This window comes from Globicephala melas, chromosome 14 (assembly GCF_963455315.2).
Source record: "Globicephala melas chromosome 14, mGloMel1.2, whole genome shotgun sequence".
Classification (NCBI taxonomy): domain Eukaryota; kingdom Metazoa; phylum Chordata; class Mammalia; order Artiodactyla; family Delphinidae; genus Globicephala; species Globicephala melas.
The window spans coordinates 15,266,908-15,289,112 of NC_083327.1; the positions used below are offsets into that span (position 1 = coordinate 15,266,908).

General features: G+C 36.2%; 1 protein-coding gene across 1 annotated transcript in view; it reads left to right on the top strand.

Annotated features, from left to right (window-relative positions):
- BCKDHB (branched chain keto acid dehydrogenase E1 subunit beta) overlaps positions 1 to 22,205 on the top strand; it is a 729,304-nt gene that overhangs the window by 567,973 nt on the left and 139,126 nt on the right. Inside the window, exon 13 of the transcript XR_009558664.2 lies at positions 12,873 to 12,983. The gene's annotated coding sequence lies outside the window, so the exon portion shown is untranslated. The remainder of the gene's footprint in view (positions 1 to 12,872; positions 12,984 to 22,205) is intronic.

A 22,205-nucleotide genomic window follows, 5' to 3' on the forward strand; every position in this document is an offset into this window, starting at 1 on the left:
TCAATCATCTGTCAATTTACTGCTTTTTTTTTTTCTGTTGAGTGCCTAAGTATGTGATTTGATGGATAATCGTACTCCTTTGCCCTTTGGCCATTTTGGTGTTCGATTACAATCTAAAACTTTGCATTTTCCTCCATTGATATTTATCTTGAAATGTCCTCTGTTTCTGGTTACAGAGCTGATGTAATCTTGAGATTATTCATGATTTTTGTAACTCTGTCTAAAGAGTACACATATTTACATAGCTGATGTTAACTTTACATGAGATGTTAAATGCCAGATTAAAATATCTGGATAAGCCATGATATTTGTGTTGTATTTTTGAACCCGGGCCCAACCTGACATTGAGTTTAACAATTTCCGGCCAAAGCCAGCTATTGAGGCCCCAGGAAGATAACAGTGGAAGTCAGCAAGCTGTACATATAGCCAGGCTGGGTCTGCCATGGCAGAGCGGCCTTTGACGGAAAGGGTTGTTTTGTTGTTCTCTGGTGAACTTTGCAGGCCCTCTGTAGCCTTCTAATGGTCACTTCCCAGAGTGGGAACTCTTCTGTAAGAAAAAGACCAAGGGGAGTAGTTGAGTGATCTCAGGATTGGGATGTCTCAACGGCAGATCCAGGAGTTGCAAAGTCGATCTCAGAGGAGAAAATCACAAGGAAAAAGAGATTCAGGCAAAGAATAAGGGGAAGAGATGCAGAACAGATCAAGAGGCAGGGAGTGTGGCATTGAGATCAACAGACCAGAGAGTGGAGGTGCTAGGGCTCTGCTACACATAGGGCTTAGGAGAAGCAGTCCTCACCTGAAAAGGAGCCAGGAGCTTGCCTTGAAGTTACATTTCAAAACAAATGATTTCAACTAGAGCAGTCATTTTAACCTTGAGCTTGCAGCAAAATCACTTGAAAGCCTTCTGAAAACACAGATGACTGACTTCCACCTCCCAACCCCAGCATTCCTAATTCAGAAGGTTCCACTGGGAGGGCTGAGAATTTGCATTTCTAACAAGGTCTTCAGTAAGAATTCTCTTGCTGGTCTGAGAACCACTCACAGAGAGAGCCTGTCCCTGTCGGGGGGCTTGGAGACTCTCTGTAGAGATTCTGAGGGTACTAAATCCTGCCTGGCAAGTGGTCAGATTTCCCCATGCCTCACTTCTCTCATCGACAAAAGGGAAACAATGTCTAGCTTGACTGTCTGGAATAAAGATTAGTGATAACAGATGTCAAGTGCCTGGTTCATATTAGGAATTCAAAATATGGCGGCTGTAGTGGAAAGAGCAGTACAGTTACAGGATGCAAATGAAGACTCAGAATATGCAACACTGAAATATTAATCATCTCTGGAATTTCTGAAGTTTCATTAAAACAACATCTTGGTAGTCTTCTCTGACTTCTTAGAAGTTTCATATATTTTTTTGTTTTGTTTTGTTTTAAATTTTATTTTATATTGGACTATAGTTGGTTTACAATGTTGTGTTAGTTTAAGGTGTACAGCAAAGTGATTCAGTTACACATATACATATATCCATTCTTTTTCAGATTCCTTTCCCATATAGGTTACGACAGAATATTGAGTAGAGTTCCCTGTGTAGGTCCTTGTGGATTATCTATTTTATATATAGTAGTGTGTATATGTTAATCCCAAGCTCCTAATTTGTCTCTCTTCATGACATTTCCCCTTTGGTAACCATAAGTTTGCTTTTGAAGTCTGTGAGTCAGTTTTTGTTTTGTAAATAAGTTCATTTGTATCATTTAAAACTTTTTTAGATTCCACATATAAGTGATAGCATATGCTATTTGTCTTTCTCTGTCTGACTTACTTCACTTAGTATGATAATCTCTAGGTCTAACCATGTTGCTGCAAATAGCATTATTTCATTCTTTCTTATGGCTGAGTAATATTCCATTGTATATATGTACCACATAGAAGTTTTATATTTTTAAAACATTATTTTGTTCAGATGTATCTTGTGTAGACTATTATTTGTTATGATACATAGTTCCCTTAACCCCATAGTTAAGGTATATGCAGTCATTTGAAAGCAGAATCTAAAGAAAAGAAAATGAATGGCTGTTTTTCCTGTGAAATGAGCACAGAAAAAGTGTGTTTTCCAGGTAGGATCAAGGTTAATAGGAAAATATTAGATTTTAATTGCAGACTTTTTTTTTTTATGGACTGATCTTTTATTAAGTCTATCACTTATGGTCTTAATCTTGTGATTGCTACATAAGGTTCCTTGCCAAAATATAAGCACGAAAGGATGATTGCTTTTAATCCAAACACATGTTTTACTTCAAAAAAAAAAAAACTATAAAGAATGCTTTTTCCTGCTTTCACACCCCTCCAAGCCGCAAACTTCACTTTCAAACTATGAACTTGTTATCAATAGCTTGGTTCAAAGAGATTCTTTTCATTGTTCTGAATGACAACTGAAACAATTTAGAGGTTTTTATCATTAAAGAACATGCACTCTTCAGCAACAGTGCTTACCAAATTAGTCTGTTTTACTTTAAAAGTGCTTTCAAGGCCAGACTTTTTTTGACTAACATTTTCTGAAATCACAGAGCATAGTTGTATAAAGTTCCAGATGTTTTCAGATTTTGCTCTAATTGGGAAGAGAAAATGGGAACACCTGAAAGACATTGGCCTTGAATGAGAGATTCTCACTATCAGCACAAAACTAAAACTTTAAGTCCTGACACATTTTAATTTGTTCCTTAGACAAGGAATTTTAATGTCCTGGTTTATGGTGGATGTTTTCAGATACCAGAGCAGCAAGAGGAGTGAGTTATCTATGTGCATATGCTGTTCATTCTTTCACTTAACAAACATTTATTGAATACCTTCAAAGGTCCAGATGCTGTTCGAGGGTTCGATTTATACATTTTGTGTCTCTAAAGATGCCAACCAAGGTGTAAAATATATTCTTTCGTTTATTTATTCCACAGTCATTTATGGACAATTTATCTTATGCCAAACACTTTTCTAGATTCTGGATCACAAAGACAAATAAGGCATGATGCTTGCTTTCAAAGAGTTTATAGTGTAACAGGGAGAAAAACCTAAGTCATTAATTAATTAATTAAACCCATTTACTGAGCATCTGCCATGGGTCAGACAGGGAGCTGAGACAGGCCATGGTATATCCAATCAGACAAAAGTTTTACCCGCACGAAACCTATATGTTCTAGGAATGAAGGCAGAGAGTGAGCAAGTAAACAAATGAGCACAGAGTATTCAGTATATACGGAAACATGGGGTAATGCGATCTAGGGTAATTGAGGGAGGGACCACTTTACACAGAGTGATGAGGGGCTCTTCTACGGGTGATATCAAGCAGAGACCTGAGGATTGACAGTGGGAATGCACTGTGTGAGCTAGGAGAAGTTAGAGATGAACACGGGGGACTTCCGAGTCTTTGAAGAGCAGAATGATTCCAGTACTGCTGGAGAATGATGAGGCTTTGGGGTCAGGCGTGATCTGAGCTGAGGCTGGAGAGACAGGAGGAGCCAGATCCTCGGCTGCAAGGAAGCAGGTCCTTGCAGGCCATGGGGACTTTAGGTTTGCTTCTTACAGCAACAGGAACATGTTCAAAGACTTAAAGCAGGTTGCTGATCCGAAGACATTTTGAAAAGATCACTCTAGAGGCTGCATGGAGTATGGGTTGGAAAAGAGTAGACGGTGCAGGGTGGAAAGTAAGAGGCGAGGTAGGAGAATATTGTGATCAACAAGACCGGAGGTGATGCCATGGGTTGAGCTGAATGGTGGTAAAGGAGATGAAAAGAGGTGGGTAATTTAAGACAGGTGTCAGAAGTAGGACTGCTGGGGCTTGCTGATGGATAGAATTTGTAAATGGATATGTGCAGTAAAGTGTTACTTTACAGGGAAGACTTGAAAGGGGGTGGTAATGCTGTAGTTAAGTCTGTAAGATGAGTTTGTGCTCACAGGCAGTTGGAGGAGGTGTAGAGCAGAGGAAGGGTAATTTGGGCAGATGCACAGCATGAGTGAAGGCATAGAAAGGACAGCAGGGCGGTGAGAGCAGACACGCCAGAGCCAGGGCAGGGTCAGACACTGCAGGTCACAGTGAGGAGTTTGGATTATCTAGTAGGATATAGGGAGATTTGTTACCTGGAAGAAGAAGACAGCATAATTGTAGAGTGGGGGAAAAGTAGTACATTTTTCTATGAATAGGAAATCTTTTAACCTTATTATTGAGTCATAGCTCAATCAGTTTTGAATACCATTAGTTTACTCTGGCAAGAAAATCAACTTCATTATTTGTGGCAAGTAATATGGTAGAAGGAGCGCATAGATCATTTGTATACAATTAAAATACCTTTCTTTCACACCTTAATCTCAAATTTCATTCTAACAGATCAGATGGTAATTAAACATTAACACTGAGTAACTCAGAATTTATTTTATTTTCGCTTCTCCTTGTGCGCTGTAGGTGTGATTCTTATCATTGAAATGACTGTGGTAGTCTGGAATCTTCAGATCTTATATCTAATCTCTGACATTTTTAAGGACTTTTTTTTTGGTGTGGGGGGGAGTTTTTTCCCCCATGTTTAAAAAATATAAAAGGTAAATTTAAGTCTGTGTTTGTAGTATGAAAGTTTCTCAATGGAGAATTTTGAGAGCAATAGTAAGTGAAAATGGGATTATAACAGAAGTTGTCTGGAGACTATAATGAGGTAAAAGTGTTTTGTACCACAAGAGCTGCAATCATATTCATTTTGGCATGGCCAGGATGTCAAGCACTTTCAAGGTAATGCATTCCAGATGATTGTCTGTATTTTTTTCATACTTTAAATAGCATGAAGATGGTTGAAACAATTTGCTGTGGCATCAAAGGCATTGTGAATGGGCGTTGCCCTCCCAATTCTGAGGCAGAATTTAGCTTTGGCAAAGACTGGGTATTTTAATGAGCACTAGCTTACATTTTTTTTGGCATTAGGTTTACATAGGGCCATATTTCTCCCTCTTTGTAAAAGGATACAAAAATGTAAAAAATGACTATAATGGTTAACCAAAATGAATGTCCAGTGCTGCTAGGTATTTTAAAGAACGTCAGGTAGCATTTTGTGAAAGATTTAGCAACTCGTTGCTACCATGTGGGTGTTGTTTAAATGAGAGAAACAGTTTTGAAAATGTGAATACCTTTTTTCTCAGGACTTTACTACATGCAATTAGGTAAAATTCAGGAGAATGTTATAGCTACAAAAGTTAATGCGAGTAGTCAGCAACTTGACTTGCTGGTATTCTGATCTGTTATACTGGAGCACAAGAAGAGCTGTCATTTTAAGTGGTAAATATTTAAGTTTCCCAAAATGATATCCAGGGCAGCCTTGTTGACTCCATAATTCCACCTTGGATATATAGTTAGTTTAAGGACTTTAAGGTCACAAGTTTAGTGTTCAACCCAATAAAGGTTTGATAATACATTTGAGAAAGCAATTGATGTAGACAGACTTTAGGTTTTCTCTAATTTGTCTTTTGAGAAAATGGGAGAATATATTCTTATTTTTTTCAGAGAAGTAAATGTCTCTCAACACATACTATATGAGGACGAGGACAAAATTCTTTCTGACATTATGGATCTAATTGTACAAAAATCTCCTAACATTTTAAGGAATTTTTATTGCCTGTTTGTGAAGTATCCTACTTCCTCAGTCTTTATATGTTCAGCCCTGTTGTATGCTGACATTTGGTGTCACTTTTCCAATTAGTTTAAGCTGTAATTTTAAAACATGGCTTTAATTGTTCATTATAATTTACTTGAGAAATTTTGTGAGGCTAAGTGACACAGGAGAGAAGTCCTAACATAGTAACTGCAAGTTTTGTATCATGTGGATTGAGGATCTAAATTAGATGACAACAGGGAAAAGAAAAACCTTTATTAGGATGAAAATTATGGGATTTTAGTCCATTCTGATCCTATATAATTGAAAGGATATAAGTATAATTTGAAGCATAAGCATTCACATTTTATCAGAGGTGTAATAAGGTGCATGGTTTAGTAGTATTATGGTGCAATGCTTCCCCCAGGTAGAATAAATAAACAAACAAATCAAATAAGCACATATTTTATTGGGCAACTTCCGTGTGAACTGAGTGCTGTTGGAGAAGGAATTAAGATGAAATTTTCTCTCTCGAGACCTCCTGAGGTACTAGGTACTAGTTCAGTTTTCTTTAATTTTGTGAATCAGTAAGATGAAAGTGCCATCTGAACTAAGTCCAAGTTACGCGTTGTATTTCCCTGTCATTTCTTCTGTGGACTTTGTTTATATCTTTTGGCTCATACATATTAGTATTTGCTTTGTCTAAAATGGCAAACATTAATTATTAGCAAATAAAGCATTCCTTATATTACATCTTGATATTTATTCTGAAGTACTTACCCCTGATCAATCTATTTCATAATAAAACCTTAGCCAAAGTAGCACAAACAGTGAAGTTTTTGAAAAGTACATTGCAATAAAAAAGATAATTTGTTTTTCTAACAATTCTCAGATATTGCATAGAACATAAACTGTGTATCAATCAGAACAGTGCTTATTTAATTTAGTGAAAGTGTGATAAACGCTTGAATGAGTACATATAATACAATTATAATGGTAGATCTTTAGACTGATATTGGCTATGTGGCACATTTCCATTGCACTAGTTTTCTCTCATTTGGACCTTGAAAAGTCTATTCAGAGCAGGGATATATTAGCAAGGTGTCAGCCCATATGCCCTTTCACTTCTATTCCTGTGTTTTGGCCTTCCTGCCTCCCCATAAATTAAGGGCAGACTTTACCTTTAGAATTACAGCTGGTTTCATAATATACACAATATTTCTGAAACCAATGCTTCTCATACCTCCTGACTCTGAGTGGCCTTCCTACATCTACAAGATCTGCTACTGCGTTTCTAGCTAACTTCTCTGAGCTTGTGGCCTTACGTACTCAGTGACAGCTGAAAAGTCACGCATGTTTATCTGGATTCTCATTCTTCTGTTCTTGTTTGGTCTGTTTGTTCGTGTCCTGGATGTGACTGAGGAGCTCTGTGGACTGATGGTGCCATTTCCACATTGCTTTTACTAAATCATTAACAATAATAATGAATTTCTTCGCTTTTAAGACATTATTGATTTTAAGATATATCTTCAATGTAGAATCTTTATATTAAATATAAGCACAACTTTATTATAAACCGGCACTAATATACATTTATTCATTTTCAAAAAGCCACTTTGCTAGTGCCATAGCCTGTGTCTTCTTTCACAGTCCATGCCAGATTCATTATTTTGGAGGATTAATAAGTTATTTGGAAGATTATCAAAGTATACTCTTAGATTAATATATGAAGAATTGATTTGTGACGGACTACTACTTTGAGATATCATATAGTATGTAAGCTCTTCTGCAGCAACCCCTCCCACCATTCAGATTGGAGAAATGAAGTTTCCATTTGATGGGAGATTCTTCAAGAATTCAAATCTAAAAGATTCTTGACTCCTGAGATTAAAAGCCTACTGTATGATGGATGGAGAAGATTTCAAAGTAATTTTAAAGTGAGAAAATCTGATAGGTTGGTCTGATCCCCTCTGCCTTCTGCCCTGTCCAGTTTGCCTAGGATTGGGATTTCAGTACTAATATTGGGAAAGTCCTGGGCAAACTGGGACAGTTGGTCAGCCTACCTATATCCATTCAGCTTTTTGCCTTTTGGAGGAGGCTGAGGGGTCAGGGAATGGTAAACAAACTGAAGTGAAGAGAATGACGGTTTCTGTTACTCAAAGTAACAGAAGAAGTAGAGAAGAACAACTGGGGCAGAGAAGAACAATTAGATTTTTCCCATAAATTATTTTTTGGCGGAATTCAGAGTGTGGATGTGTACCATACCCTACTTTGCCTAGAGTTCCAATATATGAAAGCCTGAGTTCCACCCTATGAGGGCTTGAAAAAAGTTGAGTTCCACCATACAAGGGCTTGAAGAAAGCAAGAGAAGTAACAGGATGGCCTAATGAAAGGGCGGTCAGTGGAAGAGAAAGCAAGCAAGCACCCTGCCTGGCATAGAGATCAGAAATGTTAAAATATTTCATTCCTACAGGTATAAGTGGTAGAACACAAAATATATGAGTGGGTTGATGAAAATATTGGTCAGCGTTCTCCAGAGAGACAGAACCAATAGAAGATCTCACACACACACACACACACACACACACACACACACAGATTTATTTTAAGAAATTGGCTCATGCGATTATGGGGGCTGATGAGTCTAAAATCTGTGCTGCAGGCCAGCAGGCTGGAAGTTCAAGTCAGAGTTGATGTTGCAGTCTTGAGTTCAAAATCTGCAAGCTGGAAACTCAGGTGGGGGAATCTATGTTGCAGTCTTTTTTTTTTTAAATTAATTTTTATTGGAGTACAGTTGATTTACAATGTTGTGTTAGTTTCTACTGTACAGCAAAGTGTACCAGTTATACATATGCATATATCCACTCTTTTTTAGATTATGTTCCCAAATAGGTCATTACAGAGTACTGAGTAGAGTTCCCTGTGCTGTATACAGTAGGTTCTTATTAGTTATCTGTTTTATATATAGTAGTGTGTATATGTCAATCCCAGTCTCCCAATTTATCCCTCCCTCTTTTTTCCCCATGATAAGCATAAGTTTGTTTTGCTCAAAGTCTGATTTGCATCTGCTTTGCTCAAAGTCTGATTTAAATGATAATCACATCTTAGAAATACTTTCACAGCAACATCTAGACTGGGGTTTGACTTAACAACTGGGTACCATAGCTTAACCAATTGACACATAAAATTAATCATCCCAGGGAGCAAATTCAATGACTCAGTGAAGGGAATATTGACCCTTTGAGAAACCTGAGGTATGGACCCCCAGCTAGGGTCTACCTGATGCAGAGTGCAGCTGGGCTTCTGGAAATTACTCATACCAAGAAGCAGTACAGAGGAAGATGGACGCCCACGCAGTACCCAATGTGCCACCTGGTAGGACCAGCATTAAATATCACCCTCACTGAGAAAATAGACTACAAAAGTTCCAGGAGCTGGACCTGCAGTAGACTTGGGAAAGGACACCAAAATCACCTATGATCTCCTCACAGTGAACGCATGCTCAGTTTTTAAAGGGGCTCTTCCCCCTCCTTCCCTCTGTTTGAAAACAACCAGTAGGGCCAGGACTGGAGGAAGGAGAGAAAGTTTCTGTGGTGCCTGTGATCAGCAAGACGGTTGAGAAAATAACACTGAGCTGGCTTTTCAAACCATTGGATGGAACTGAATCTACCTGGAAGTATCTAGGTGTTATTAATTAGTTAATTTAACATTTTTTGCTACTGATAAAAATGGGTTCTTGAGAGTAAATTTCAGATACAGAGAATTTTAAAAGAAAAACAGGAAACCTCCATCTTTATACCCCTGGGTTTTGCTGATTTTCAGTCATCATAAGTGAAATATTATACTTACATTGAATGCCTATTGCTGGAAGTTAAGCAGTTTATCTTGAAATTCAGCCAGAAGTCTTACCAACCTCTTCTAACTTTGAAAAGTCCTCTGCCAATTAGTAGTTTCCAAACTTGGCTGCTTATTAAAAGCACCTAGGGGTACTTTAAAAAACCTTCAAATGTTTAGTCTTCTCCACACCCCTCCACAAATCTGATTTAGTTGGTCTGAGGCAGAATCTGCAGCCTTGGTACTTAAGGAAAAAAAAGTCTAAGGGATTCTAATATACAGGAAAGCTTAAGACTACTGATAAAACTATGGTGATTTCTATTGCCTTTCATTGCACTGGCTGGTAACTTGCAGGTATCATGTTTTAGTTCAAGGATGAATCACGTAATTTTTGAAGAGCTGTTATTAGGGGTCTGAATTTAAAGTAAAACTCAACTGTGTGAGGCACTGCTAATGCAAATAACTCAAACGTGGTTTAAATTGAGTGAACAGATGACTTTTAACATATGGCTTTAAAAAAAATCATACAAGTGTAGAGAATATTAATTATTTATATGTTGCATCTCCCCTTTAATCCCATTGACAAGTTTCTTTTTATCTATAGATACATCCAGATTAGAGAAAAATGAGAAAAAATATGAGAGTTAAGGAAGTAGGATGATAGAAATAATGGTAATTATAATAACTACTTTGTGTATAGAGTATTTGTTATATGCTAAATTCATTTAAATTTTTGATATATTCCTCCCAACACACACTTTACATGTGAGAAAACTGAGGTTTAGAGAAGTCAAACCATTTGCCCAAGGTCACTTAGTGAGAGGTAGACCTGGTTATCAAACCCAGGAGAGCCTGACACCAAAGTTTATTTCTTACTTACCATACTCTACATCTTCCCGTTTTTAATGTTGAATAGCAAAATCACACATTACAGTCAAACCCTGAGATGGGATAAGTCTTTTGTTATTGTTCCGAAAAGAAATCATCCTGTGTCCACAGTGCTATGAAAGAAAATCTAGAGAAAGGCAGTGAATGAGTTTTGCAAATGAAATTCCCATTGATTATCCTATAGATTATCTTGTAAGTGGTAAAACTTAATGTTGCTGAAGTCACTAGGTATTTCAAAGCTTTTGAGCAGAGTCCATCCTTAATCAAAACTCTGTCTTTTCTTCCTTTCTAGTTTGCATACTTAATTTCTTTTTCTTATCTAATTGCACTAGCAAGAACTTCCAGTATGATGCTGGATAGATGTGGTGAAAGAGGACATCCTTGCCTTCTTCTCAGTCTTAGGGGAAAAGTGTTCAATCTCTCATCAGTATGATTTTAGTTTAGGTTTTACATATATACTCTTTAAAAGGTTAATGATGTTCCTGTATGTATTTAGAGTTTTTTGCAATTTTTTAAAAAGAATCAAAACTGACAGGTTTTCAGAAACAGTTTATGAAAATGATATGTGAACAAGAATATATATTTTGCAGAGTTGTTGGATCATTTAATTTAATCTCCTGTGTACATCACTGTCTTTATTATGAGCTCCGGTAGAGTAGCTCTGAGATTTCTCTGGTTAGTCTTTCAGACATTCGTAAGACTGCCTACCTTAAACACCTTCTATGCCAGCATGTGGTGAACAGTTTTGGATCCATGTTCCGTGATAACAGCAGGCAATGCCTGAAGGGCCATTTCATTTACATATGGCATAGTTTATAAAGAAGCTCCTACTTCACGGGTGATTCTGAACATCTGAGCAGACAAAAAGGACTTTCATACTCTTCCTAGGGGAGCAGTACTAAATTAATGGAACATTAAGTCTAATGAAGTTAAAACGTGAAAAAAACAACTTAGGGGGCACTTTTCTATGAAATAGAGCAGATAAATTTGTAGTCTTCTTGCTCAGTTTTAAATGAATAAAATTCCACTTCCCCAAAACAGATATTCAGAAGAATTGCTTCATAATTATTCTTAGATGATAATTTGGGATAGTATGTATGTATGCATTGTTACAGACTGAATGCTTTTGTCTGCTCCCCTCAAATTTGTATGTTAAAGCCCTAACCACCAACGTGATGGTATTTGGAGATAGGTCTTTGGAGGGTAATTACAGTCAGATGAAGTCATGAGGGTGGGGTCCCGATCTGATGGGATTAGTGCCCTTTTAAGGAGAGACACCAGAGAACTCATTCAGTTTCTAGGAGCTCACGAAAAAGAGGTCATGTGAGCATATGGTGAAATGGCTGCTGCCTACAGTTCAAGAGAAGAGGCCTCAGAATAAAGCTACCTTGCCAGGACCTTAATCTTGGTCATCCTATACTCCAGAACTGTCAGAAATAATTTTTTGTTGTTTTAACCACCCAATCTATGGTATTTTGTTATGGCAGCCTGTGTAGTCTGATGTATGCATATATTCCAAAATTTTTCTATTTTATTTTTTAATTATAAGAGTAATATTTATGTGTCATAAACTATTGAAGAATACAGAAAGGTATACAGAAAAATTCAATAATTTCTCCTTCCTATTTTAATTCCATCTTTTGGTTATAACAAATATTAATTGTTCAGAACAGTCCTTGCTAACATTAATGGGCATATAAATCACTTTGGGAACTTTGTTAAAATGAAGATTCATATTGAACAGATCCAGTGTAGAGATTTTTCCTTTCTAAAATAATCCCAAGATGCTGCTGATCTGAGGACCACATTTGAGAAGCAAGGATTTAAGTGTATTTTCCACCATTTCTCTATGTGTATACAAACAAGTCAAAAGCATTTTAAACCGTGTTTTTCCCCTTAAAACAGAAGTGGTGATGGCATACATATTGTTCTATAATTGACTTACTCAATTAACAAAATAAAATGGTTATCTTATAGGATAATACATGCAAATTTGACTCAATTTATAGGTATAGCATAAACATTGGAAACTGAAAACAAAACAAAAAACCTCTGCAAAACAAGTTTTTCCCTTGGCTCTTAGAATAATATCAAATAGAATAATTGAGTCAAAGGATGGCTGTGGATAGAGTTCACTAGACCACCCCTGATGAAGACCTTGAGAAGCCTTAGTTTCAATGTTGTGGTGGTGATTACTGTAATTAACTCTTTCTCACAATGATCTGAGATTGTAAATAAATTTGCAGATATAACCAGGCCAAAAAAAAAAAAAAAGGAAGCAAAGAAAACGAGTTAATTTAAAGTAAAAATATGATATAGTAAATGTATTTGATTTATTTTTTATGTAACATTTCAACTTGGTCTAGACAACGATTCAGACTTTATGGTAATACTTAACTATAAGCACTTAAAAATATGGTGAGTTAAATGTAAATTTTTAAAGGAAAATCTTGGGTTTTGTATATTTAAATAACTAGTTTTTCACTTCCAAGCTTCTAAAGCTTGTATGCCTATTCTAAATATGTTTATATTCTGTAGGCAAGAAGACAGAATGAAAGTATCAACTTTGAGTTGAACAAATGGAATTTCGTGTTTTAGTTTTCAACCACTTACAAGCTTCAGTTTCCTGTTCCTGAGTTCCCGCCACAGGTAAGATTATGATGGCAGTTACTGCCTCTTAGTATTGTTAAGAGTGCTACAAAATGATGTGAAATGCAAAACATAGCGACTGCCGTGTAATAGGCACTCTATAAATGACATGATTATGCCTGCTACCCAGAAACTTTGAACTACTCTCTTGAAACTCATTTTGAATCCTAGGTGTAGTGCTTTTATCCTTTGACAGAGATACTGGCTTTTCAAACAGTCAGAGGTACTTCTAAGAAATATCTGGTAAATAAGAGGGCAATTAAGGTAGGCGATACCTGAGGTTATCTTCTTTCTGAAACTAAAAAGTATAATTGTAAAGTAGAAGCTCATTTTTGTGTTAGTGTATGTTGGAGGAGGTCATGGAGAGGACGTGACTGCCGGTTGATCCTCAAGTTGGGCCCGGCTGATGGGAGGCTCCGCACCCCTCCTTTGTCCTTGCAATATACATTCTGCTCAGAGTTTCCACAGTGAGAGCCTTCTTCAAGGGCACAGCCTTGAGAGAGCCCTGTGTTGCTGAGACCAGCTGGACAGTATACGTGGCTGAACCCAGTTAAAGCCTCTATATAAACTTTGAGATTCTGTCTGGGGGGTTCGGCGAGATCTACTTATTTTATGGCTGCAAAAACAAGGATCATAAGTAAGTTTTCTTGCTTATTAAACCTGCCACCTACCCATCTGGAAGTCTGCCTCTTTCTTCAGGCTCTCCTTGCCCTCTGTATACAGGGGTCAATTTGGGAACCAACCGCATTTTAAGCTAATTCTGTAAATAATGTGAATGGATTTCATAATTTTATTAAAAGAATATGACTTCTATAATTTTTTTGAAAAAATATCTGGTATCATTGAAGTAAGTGTAAGTTGAGCTCTATGAGCTGTCTTATAAATATTAAAAATAGTTTCACAGCTTTTTATTTTGTAATGTAATATATTTTAAAGTAAATTATAGTTATCATGACATTTCACCTCTAAATATGTCATTGTGCATCTTATAAAATTAAGGCCATATTTTTAGATGATAAAATAATATCACATTTTACAAAATTAGTGACAGTCCCAGCTAATACCCAGTCTATATTCAAATTTCCCTGGTTGGTCCCCCAAATGTTCTTCACAGGTGGTCTGTGCAAATCAGGATCCTGTCCAGTGCCACACATCACATTGGTTGATATATCCCTTAAATCTATTTGACTCTCCAGTGATATCTTTACTTATGATGCTGAAATGTTGCATGGAGTGAATCAGTTGTCTTGTGAAATATCCTACATTTCAGATTTGCTCTGATTGTTCAGAGTGAGAAGTGTCATTTAGTTTGTTCCTCTCTGTCCTGTCTCTTTCATGTAGCCCGGAATAAAGTATAAAGGCTTGATTAGTATTCAAGTGAAATATTTTTGGTGAGATTTGGTAATGTTACCTACTTTTAAAAAATCATTCTCATCTCTTCTTGTCATTTTGGATAAGATCAAGTGTAAAATCATTCTTAAACTGTCTTATTGAAATATTTGTAGAACACTTCACAGTATTTTCTGACTTGTAAATTTGTAATTTTTATAGGTATCATCTCTAAAATATGGGCAAAAGAAAAAAATTCCATAACATGTCAAGAAATTTCAGAATTCATCTCTAAAACCAGAACTCATGTCTAACTTCTTCCCTCCCTCCCTCCCTTATCCATCCTCCCTCCCTTCCTTCCTTCCTTCCTTCTTTCCTTCCTTCCTTCCTTCCAATTTCCTTTCAATACTGAGGTTATAAATAGTCTCTTTTAAGAAATCTGCCACCTACACAAAGACTTTAGGTTATAGAACCAATCAATCCAGAAGTAAGTAATGAATAGGGAGATTTCTTGAGTTAAATTTATTTCAAATGCTTTCTTTTTGTTACAGCGTTTATATTAAATATAAAAATAAAAGTCAGTACTGCAGTGTATTTTCTAGGTATGGTTGGGCCAAGCAGCCTGATATAGCACAAGAAAAAAATACATCATCTTCAAGACAGGAGCCAATTCTTGATCTGAGTCACCTTTGAAGTGGCTGGTGGCATATGAAGTGTTCATATTTTTATTTTTAAGTATTTACCTCTGACCTCCAAGGATTTGATGGGATCAGAAACAGAAATACAGATGTCTCAGATGAAAATCATTTTGGAAAGATATTCTGCCTAGCTCTTCAAATCCAAGATGTTTGGACTTTGTATAAACTAAAGAGAAGCATTGTGTTGGAATCAATTCAAGCCTACATATCATGGAATAGATATCTCATCCAACTGAAAAATGAGTATTTAAAAATTTTTTTGAAGTACTATATATACACAAAGAGAAAGCACAGAAAGCATGAGTGTACAACTTGGTGAATTTTCACAAAACAAACACTTATGCATAATTAGCACACAGAATACAAAACAAAATATTATCTATACCTCAGAAGATCCCATTGTACCCCCTTCTAATCTCTACCCCCCAAGGAAAGTCACTGTTTGAACTTCTAACACCACAGATTAGTTTTTACTATTATTTGAACCCTTTATTAAAAGAATGATACATAATGAAAATTTTTGTGCCTGGCTTTTAAAATTAGTGTAGATGTTTTAATATTAATTTTTGCTTTAATCGGTATGCTGTGTAGGGTCATGGAATGAACATATTTAAATTGGGGAAACTGGAAGGCGGATCTTGAGTCTGCCATTTACTAACTGTATTAGCCTTCAGTAAGGTACTTAACCCTTCTGGACCCTGTTTCTTCACCTCTAAAATGGAAATGGTAATACTTTCTTAAAAGCCTGCTGGGAGGATTAAATGAGATACTATGTGTAAAGTACCTGGAAAAATAGTAGAAGCTTAATAATTGCTAGTCTCTTCACCCCACCGTTCTTCAGCCTCCCACCTTTTCTATTTAAATGTACTAGTGAAAAAAAAAAAACCCCACAAAGCTATTATTCCACTTGAAACCTAAAAAAGATTTTGTCATGGAAGATCCATGTGTTGTTTAAAGGAACACAAAAATCTTTGCTAGAATTTTTTTTTTTTTTTTTTTTTTTTTTTGTGATACGCAGGCCTCACTGTTGTGGCCTCTCCCGTTGTGGAGCACAGGCTCCGGACACGCAGGCTCAGCGGCCATGGCTCACGGGCCCAGCTGCTCTGCGGCATGTGGGATCTTCCCGGACCGGGGCATGAACCCTTGTCCCTTGTATCGGCAAGCGGACTCTCAACCACTGCGCCACCAGGGAAGCCCCCTTTGCTAGAATTTTTAAAATGATCATAATTTTTTTCCTTCCTTTAAATTCCAGCAAATTAAATATATTGCAGTTCTACTGATATAACATTGGGAAGACTTCAGATTTTACCACATGCCGAAGGAAAGGTCAAATGACCTATGATTTGTGCTAATGGCAGGAAGTTATAAAGCAGGGAGATTGGATGTAAAACCCCACCTCCTGGAGGTGATTTCTTTCTTCTCTCCTCCGCAATTGGCTAATGATGGATTCTCAGACATTATTTCATTCTTAAATTTAGTGGAATAAGTGTTACTCTCTGAGATGTCAGTGTATTAAAAACTAGGATATAATTATATTTAATGTGAACACTATTTATTATTGTGTTCATACTAAAAATTAATGCTTGAAAATGATCAAATGAGATAAATTTATCTAAGTTAAAATTTCAGTGATTTTATATATGTTCTGAAAAATAAGCCTTTTTGAAGAAAAACTGAGTTGAGTTGTGGAGGGCAAATTGACATAATTTTCAGAGAAGCCTAAAAATTACTTCTTTTCCTGGAAGAAAATGATAAATATAATGTAATTTAAAATAACAAATAATATGAATTAATTACTTCCATAACTGGAGAGGCATCTTAGTATTTTTGCTCTATTTTAACTTAAAATAAGTATAATTATAAGTAGTTTTGTCTTTGCACAAAGTAGGAAGTATATCAATGGGTGTTTTTACTTACACCTTGTTATTGTGAGGCTCAAAAGATAGTGGACATTAAAGCTCTTTTCTCTGTTAATATAAGATGAAAACATTTAGAAATACTTAGTTTGTATGTAAGCATGATTTACTAGTATTTTAGGCAGAGCATGAATATCTGTCTATACCAACCAATGTCCAAAGATTTTTATTCTTTATTCATAAAAAGTTAATTCAGCATGCTGTTAAGTCCTTTCGGCAACTTGATCTACCTGCCTAGTCTAACTGTTCATATCTCTAACCTAAACCACTCACTTAGAAAATTGAAATTAAAAAGTCAGTCAGGGCCTCTGCAGAAGCTGGATGGCTCAGAACCTGAGCAGTAGACTGTAGCTCTGTTTCCTTTCTCTATTACCAAACAACCAGTCTTTATATTGAAAAGGAGCACCAAGAAACATATGTTATTCTTCTCAAACATAGATGGCGCTACTGACCCACCATCACAGACTGTTCAGTTTTCACCACTGGCTGTGGACAAACATCAATCAATGTCTGGTCACCAGATAGTTTCTATTTTTGGAGCGCTAACTGGGGCTAAGGGTGGGCTGAGCTTCTTAACAAGGAGCTGTTATTGTTGTGTGTAACTAACTGTGCTAATATTTAGAAACAGTAACACACTGGTTGACTGGACTTTTCACGTTTCAGTGATTAATCGGTAGATATTGTAAGTGAAAACAAAGGATATTGATCTAGATGTTTTTTATTTAGTTAATTGTTTGTGAGATGCTGAGTACTTGATTGCATCTTCTTTGCATCTGTTTTCTCAATTTGAATGGCAGGGAAGGAACCAACATTTGTCCACCATCTAGTGTATGCCAGTCACTGGGCTATTTATAAATATTTAATCCCCTCATCCTATGGGGAATGGCTTCTTATCTTTATTTCAAACATAAAGATGAAGGTCAGAGATACCCTATGGCCTGAGATCTTCACCGAGGTGGTGGTGTTCAAGTCTAGTTCTATATGACTTAAGATCTGACTTCAAATGTTCTTTTTATTTAAACCAGTTCTGGGAATAATAATATTAATCTTATAATATAGCCTTAATACAAACTTTATACTAACACTGGCTTATTGGTGCCACGGCGAAAGGTAAATAACCTTTGGAAGGATAAAATACATAAGAAGGTCTTTTAAAGAACTTCACTGAGCTAAGTCGCCAGATTAACCAATGATCTCTTTTCTTCTGTACAGAATATAGTGACTTGTATAAGTGAGGATTTAGAAATACATAAAATATATCCCCAGTTGTTTATATTATCTAGTTCAAACTGAACAACTAGAATTGTGATTTTTAAAATTTATGCATAGACTTTCACAATTTTATTAAGAATTTTAAGAAGCTGGATATGTTTAAGTCCATGGTAATCATAGGATATATATATTTCTTTTGGGTTGAAAAGTTTATCAAAAATTGGCTACTTTTGATGATTTGACAAGATACTTTACTGTATCATTTATACTGACTGCTTCTAAAAATTATTAGGACCACTGTCTTCAGAGACAGGAGGAAAAAATTTGCTACAAATTATTTCAAAATTTGAAAATATCTAGAAATGCCTAGCAAGGTTCTCTCTCATATACCCAGTCTAACCTGATTACATCAGATATACGTAATCTCTCTAAGACCATGTTAGTGGGATATCATAAAACATAAGGCTTTTTTTTCTGTGTAAATTTTCTAAATAAGAAAGATACCTTTGGATTGTATTCTGTAACTTGATTATACTGTTCCTAAATCTCTATAATTTAGTTAGAATATAAAGTCTTCTCAATTCTTTGCATTTAAGCTTCTTGTCATTATGATTTAGTAAAGAAATTCCAGGAGAGAATCAGTTGTGACCGTTAGGAAAAAGGATGCTCACCCAACAAAGACATCAACACAGGAGCAGCATCAGAGGCTAGTGATTCAAGGCATGGAGTCTTGAAGACTTTGGGGCCAAGAAAAATTCGAACGTGGGATATCCTTCAAGAGGTCAAGAACAAACAGGAAATGATCACCATGAGTCATAAGTTTAAAGTGAATCTAGGAGATTTGATGTTCATTTAAGCAGGCATAGGGCTGCCAATTTGTAGATGGCTCTAGACCGAGAATTTGATTGCCATCTTGACAGCTAGAAATGGAAAGGCAGATAAAATGCAGGGCCTCAGACATGGAGAGAGGGTTGTAGGAATGGAACGTCCAGCTAATGGAAGAACTGGCTCTAAGGAAACTTGGTAATTGGGTAGAATATTGAAAAAGAATCTCAGAACTCCCGATTACATAGTTGGTGGGGGGGGGGCGGAGTTCCAGATACTGTCCATTTTGTATTATCCTTGTCTTTCTTCCTGTTGTATATACCCTTCTACTTATACACAGGCTCTTAAAAATTTTGCTTTCATAGGCACTTTGTATATATATTTATTTTCCTCTCTCTCCTACTTTAGCAGTTTCTCCCTCTTTCTTGCATGTTCTTAAAGCATTCAGAAATTCAAACATAATCCAAGATCTTTCTGTATAATCAAAAAAAGCAAAAAATTTCTTTCATCAGAAGTCTGCTTCCAGATTCCATCACATTTTAATGTTTTCCTTAGTAGGATCAACAAACAAACAATAATAACGAAAAACCCAACCTCTCAAGACTTCGTTTAAATTTCCATTCTTGACTTCGCGATTTTTCATTCACTTTCCAGTGGTCTGGTTTTCATCTCCATTCAACTCTAAAATTGTTGTTTCATGACTTCCATGTTATCAAATCAAAAGGATACTTCTCTGTCCTCATTTCCCTGTGTTTCTTAGTATTCAACACAGATCACCACTCACTTTACATTGAAATAATTTTTTTCTTGGATTCCAGAACACCATATTCTCTTGGTTATTCACATAAGGAATAATTTGATTTTGGAATAAGAAAAGAGATCACCGGATATCTTTTTAATGCCATGCTGCAGCCTAGAGGGATTGTCTGATTGTATGGGGATTCTGAGCCTTGCCTTTGATCTGTTTTACAACTGGGAATTATAGATAACTGAAAGCAATGGAAATAATTCTTGTCTACAGACATGAAAATAAATTGTATCTGGTGAGGGAAATAATTCTTACCCTCTCCCCTTCCTACCAATAAACCCAGTTTGGGGTCCATTTATAAATTTATTATTTCTTTAATCCATATAAGCTTGTGATTCTTTGACTTCTCCTTTGAATTGGTTGTGACATCTGTCTGGTTCCCTTAATTAATGAGATAAAGTTTTGACACATATTTATTTCATGTCTGTATGAGAGTTATGGTTCTTACTTCCAAAGAAGGTTTCCTTTAACACCACTTCTCCTTGATCTGACTGGCTACTGTTTCTCAGTCTCATTGGTTGGCTTCTACTTTTTCTACAGACGATTAGCTTTTGCTCTATTTTCCCAATAAGTAATATAATTTGGGCAACCTCAGTTTTCAGTGATATCTCTATGCTGATTACTTCCAAATATTTATCTGTTGCTTTAACCTTTCACCTGAGATCCAGAATCATATATCCAATAACTTATTGAAGAGCTAAGTTTTATTGATAGTGAGTGTTTTGCAAGAAAACAAAATGGACTTCTTCATTACTGCTCTCCCTCCATCCACAAAGAAAAACAACAACAACAATAATAAGCAATCCATCAAAAAACAAACTTGTTCCTCTCCCGGTTTCCTCATTTCAATAAATGTTAATACCATCTAGCCAATTGGCTCAAGCAAGAAACTCAAAACTCCATATTATTTTATCCATCAATAATCTTTGTTTCTTCTACCCTAAAGTATCTCAAATTGGTTACTTGTCTTAATTTTTACCATCACCATCACATCATCTCTTGCCTAGAACATCATAAGGGCTGTCTGGTTTGTCTTGCTATTTCCATTCTTGCCCTTCTGTATTCCATTTGCTACAAAGCAGCCAGACTGATCTTTTTAAACACAAATCAGATTATTTCACTTTAACACTTAAGACCCTTTCATAGCTTCCAATTTCATTTGGAAGAAAATTCAAATTCCTTACTATGGCTTACATAATTCTCTTTCTCCCCAAATCATTTCTCTTACTAATTGCTGTCTCACTTACTATGCTCCAGCTATGGAGGACTTACTTCTTTTCCTTGAATAATCACAAACCTTTCCTGTTTCTAGGACTTTACACTTACTTTCCTCTACGTAGAACATACTCTGACTTTTCATAAGCTTGACTCTTTCCTGTTTGAATCTGAAAAAAAGTATTTTCAGGTTTCAAATCACCTTTCTCAGAGTTCTCATCTTATCCTGCCTAAAGTAGCCTCATCCCCTCTTATTTTCTGTCTCACCACTTAGCCTTTCTCCTTCACATTTACCACAAACGACAATATCTTTCTTTGAATTTTTAAAACGGCTTTTATGTGTTTATATCTGCCCAGCTCTGCCTTCTCCACTTCCCCTTTCCTCTACAGAATACAGTACCCCAGGGAGGCAAATACCTTGCCTGCCCTTTTCATCCTCTTATTCCCAGAATCCAGGATAAACCCTAGATCATAAAAGACACTTACAATGTTTTTTAAAACATGAATGAATTGATAAAGTATTAATCTTATACTTGTGAAATAATATTTTATCAGTATCTACCTCAGTCTCTCTACTATAGAAAATGAAATGCAACTTGTGATGTAACTTTTACTCATTCCTGTCTTCCTAGGACTGGTATCATGCCTGGTGCATAGTAGGCACTCAATAAATATTTTTTAAATACATGAATGAATGAAGTAAGTAATATAATCCCAAGGTCAGAACAGATTCTTTGCTGCCACTTTCCTGCCATAGGCCAGCTTATAGCTCCAGTATTTGAGGCCAAATGGGTGCCAAGTCTGGCACAGGACTGAGTCTAGAGATGAAGGATGATTAGACTTGGGTAAGAGTTAGAGGAGCAGGCAGGAAACAGGCAGACCATTGTACTACTTTTAGTCTCTAGGTCATTTATTTTGATGACTAGTTTTTGACTCAGACTCACTTTATGGGATGTCAAAGTCTATACATCTATAACATTATGGTTCATTTATTTTCTTCTCAATAAATAGCCTTATCCATTTGATTATGGAGCACATTTTATCTTATGCATGCTCTCTCTCCCACCGGAAACTTTCCTGACAGAGGGAAAACTTTGCGTTTGTCGGCTGTCTGATAACCATATCCATAAGTTTTATTTGAGTTTACTTTAGTAGTTGCAGGAGTTGAATTACACTGCCTAAATCAGGACAACTTTTTCTCAACTCCAAACATTGAAAA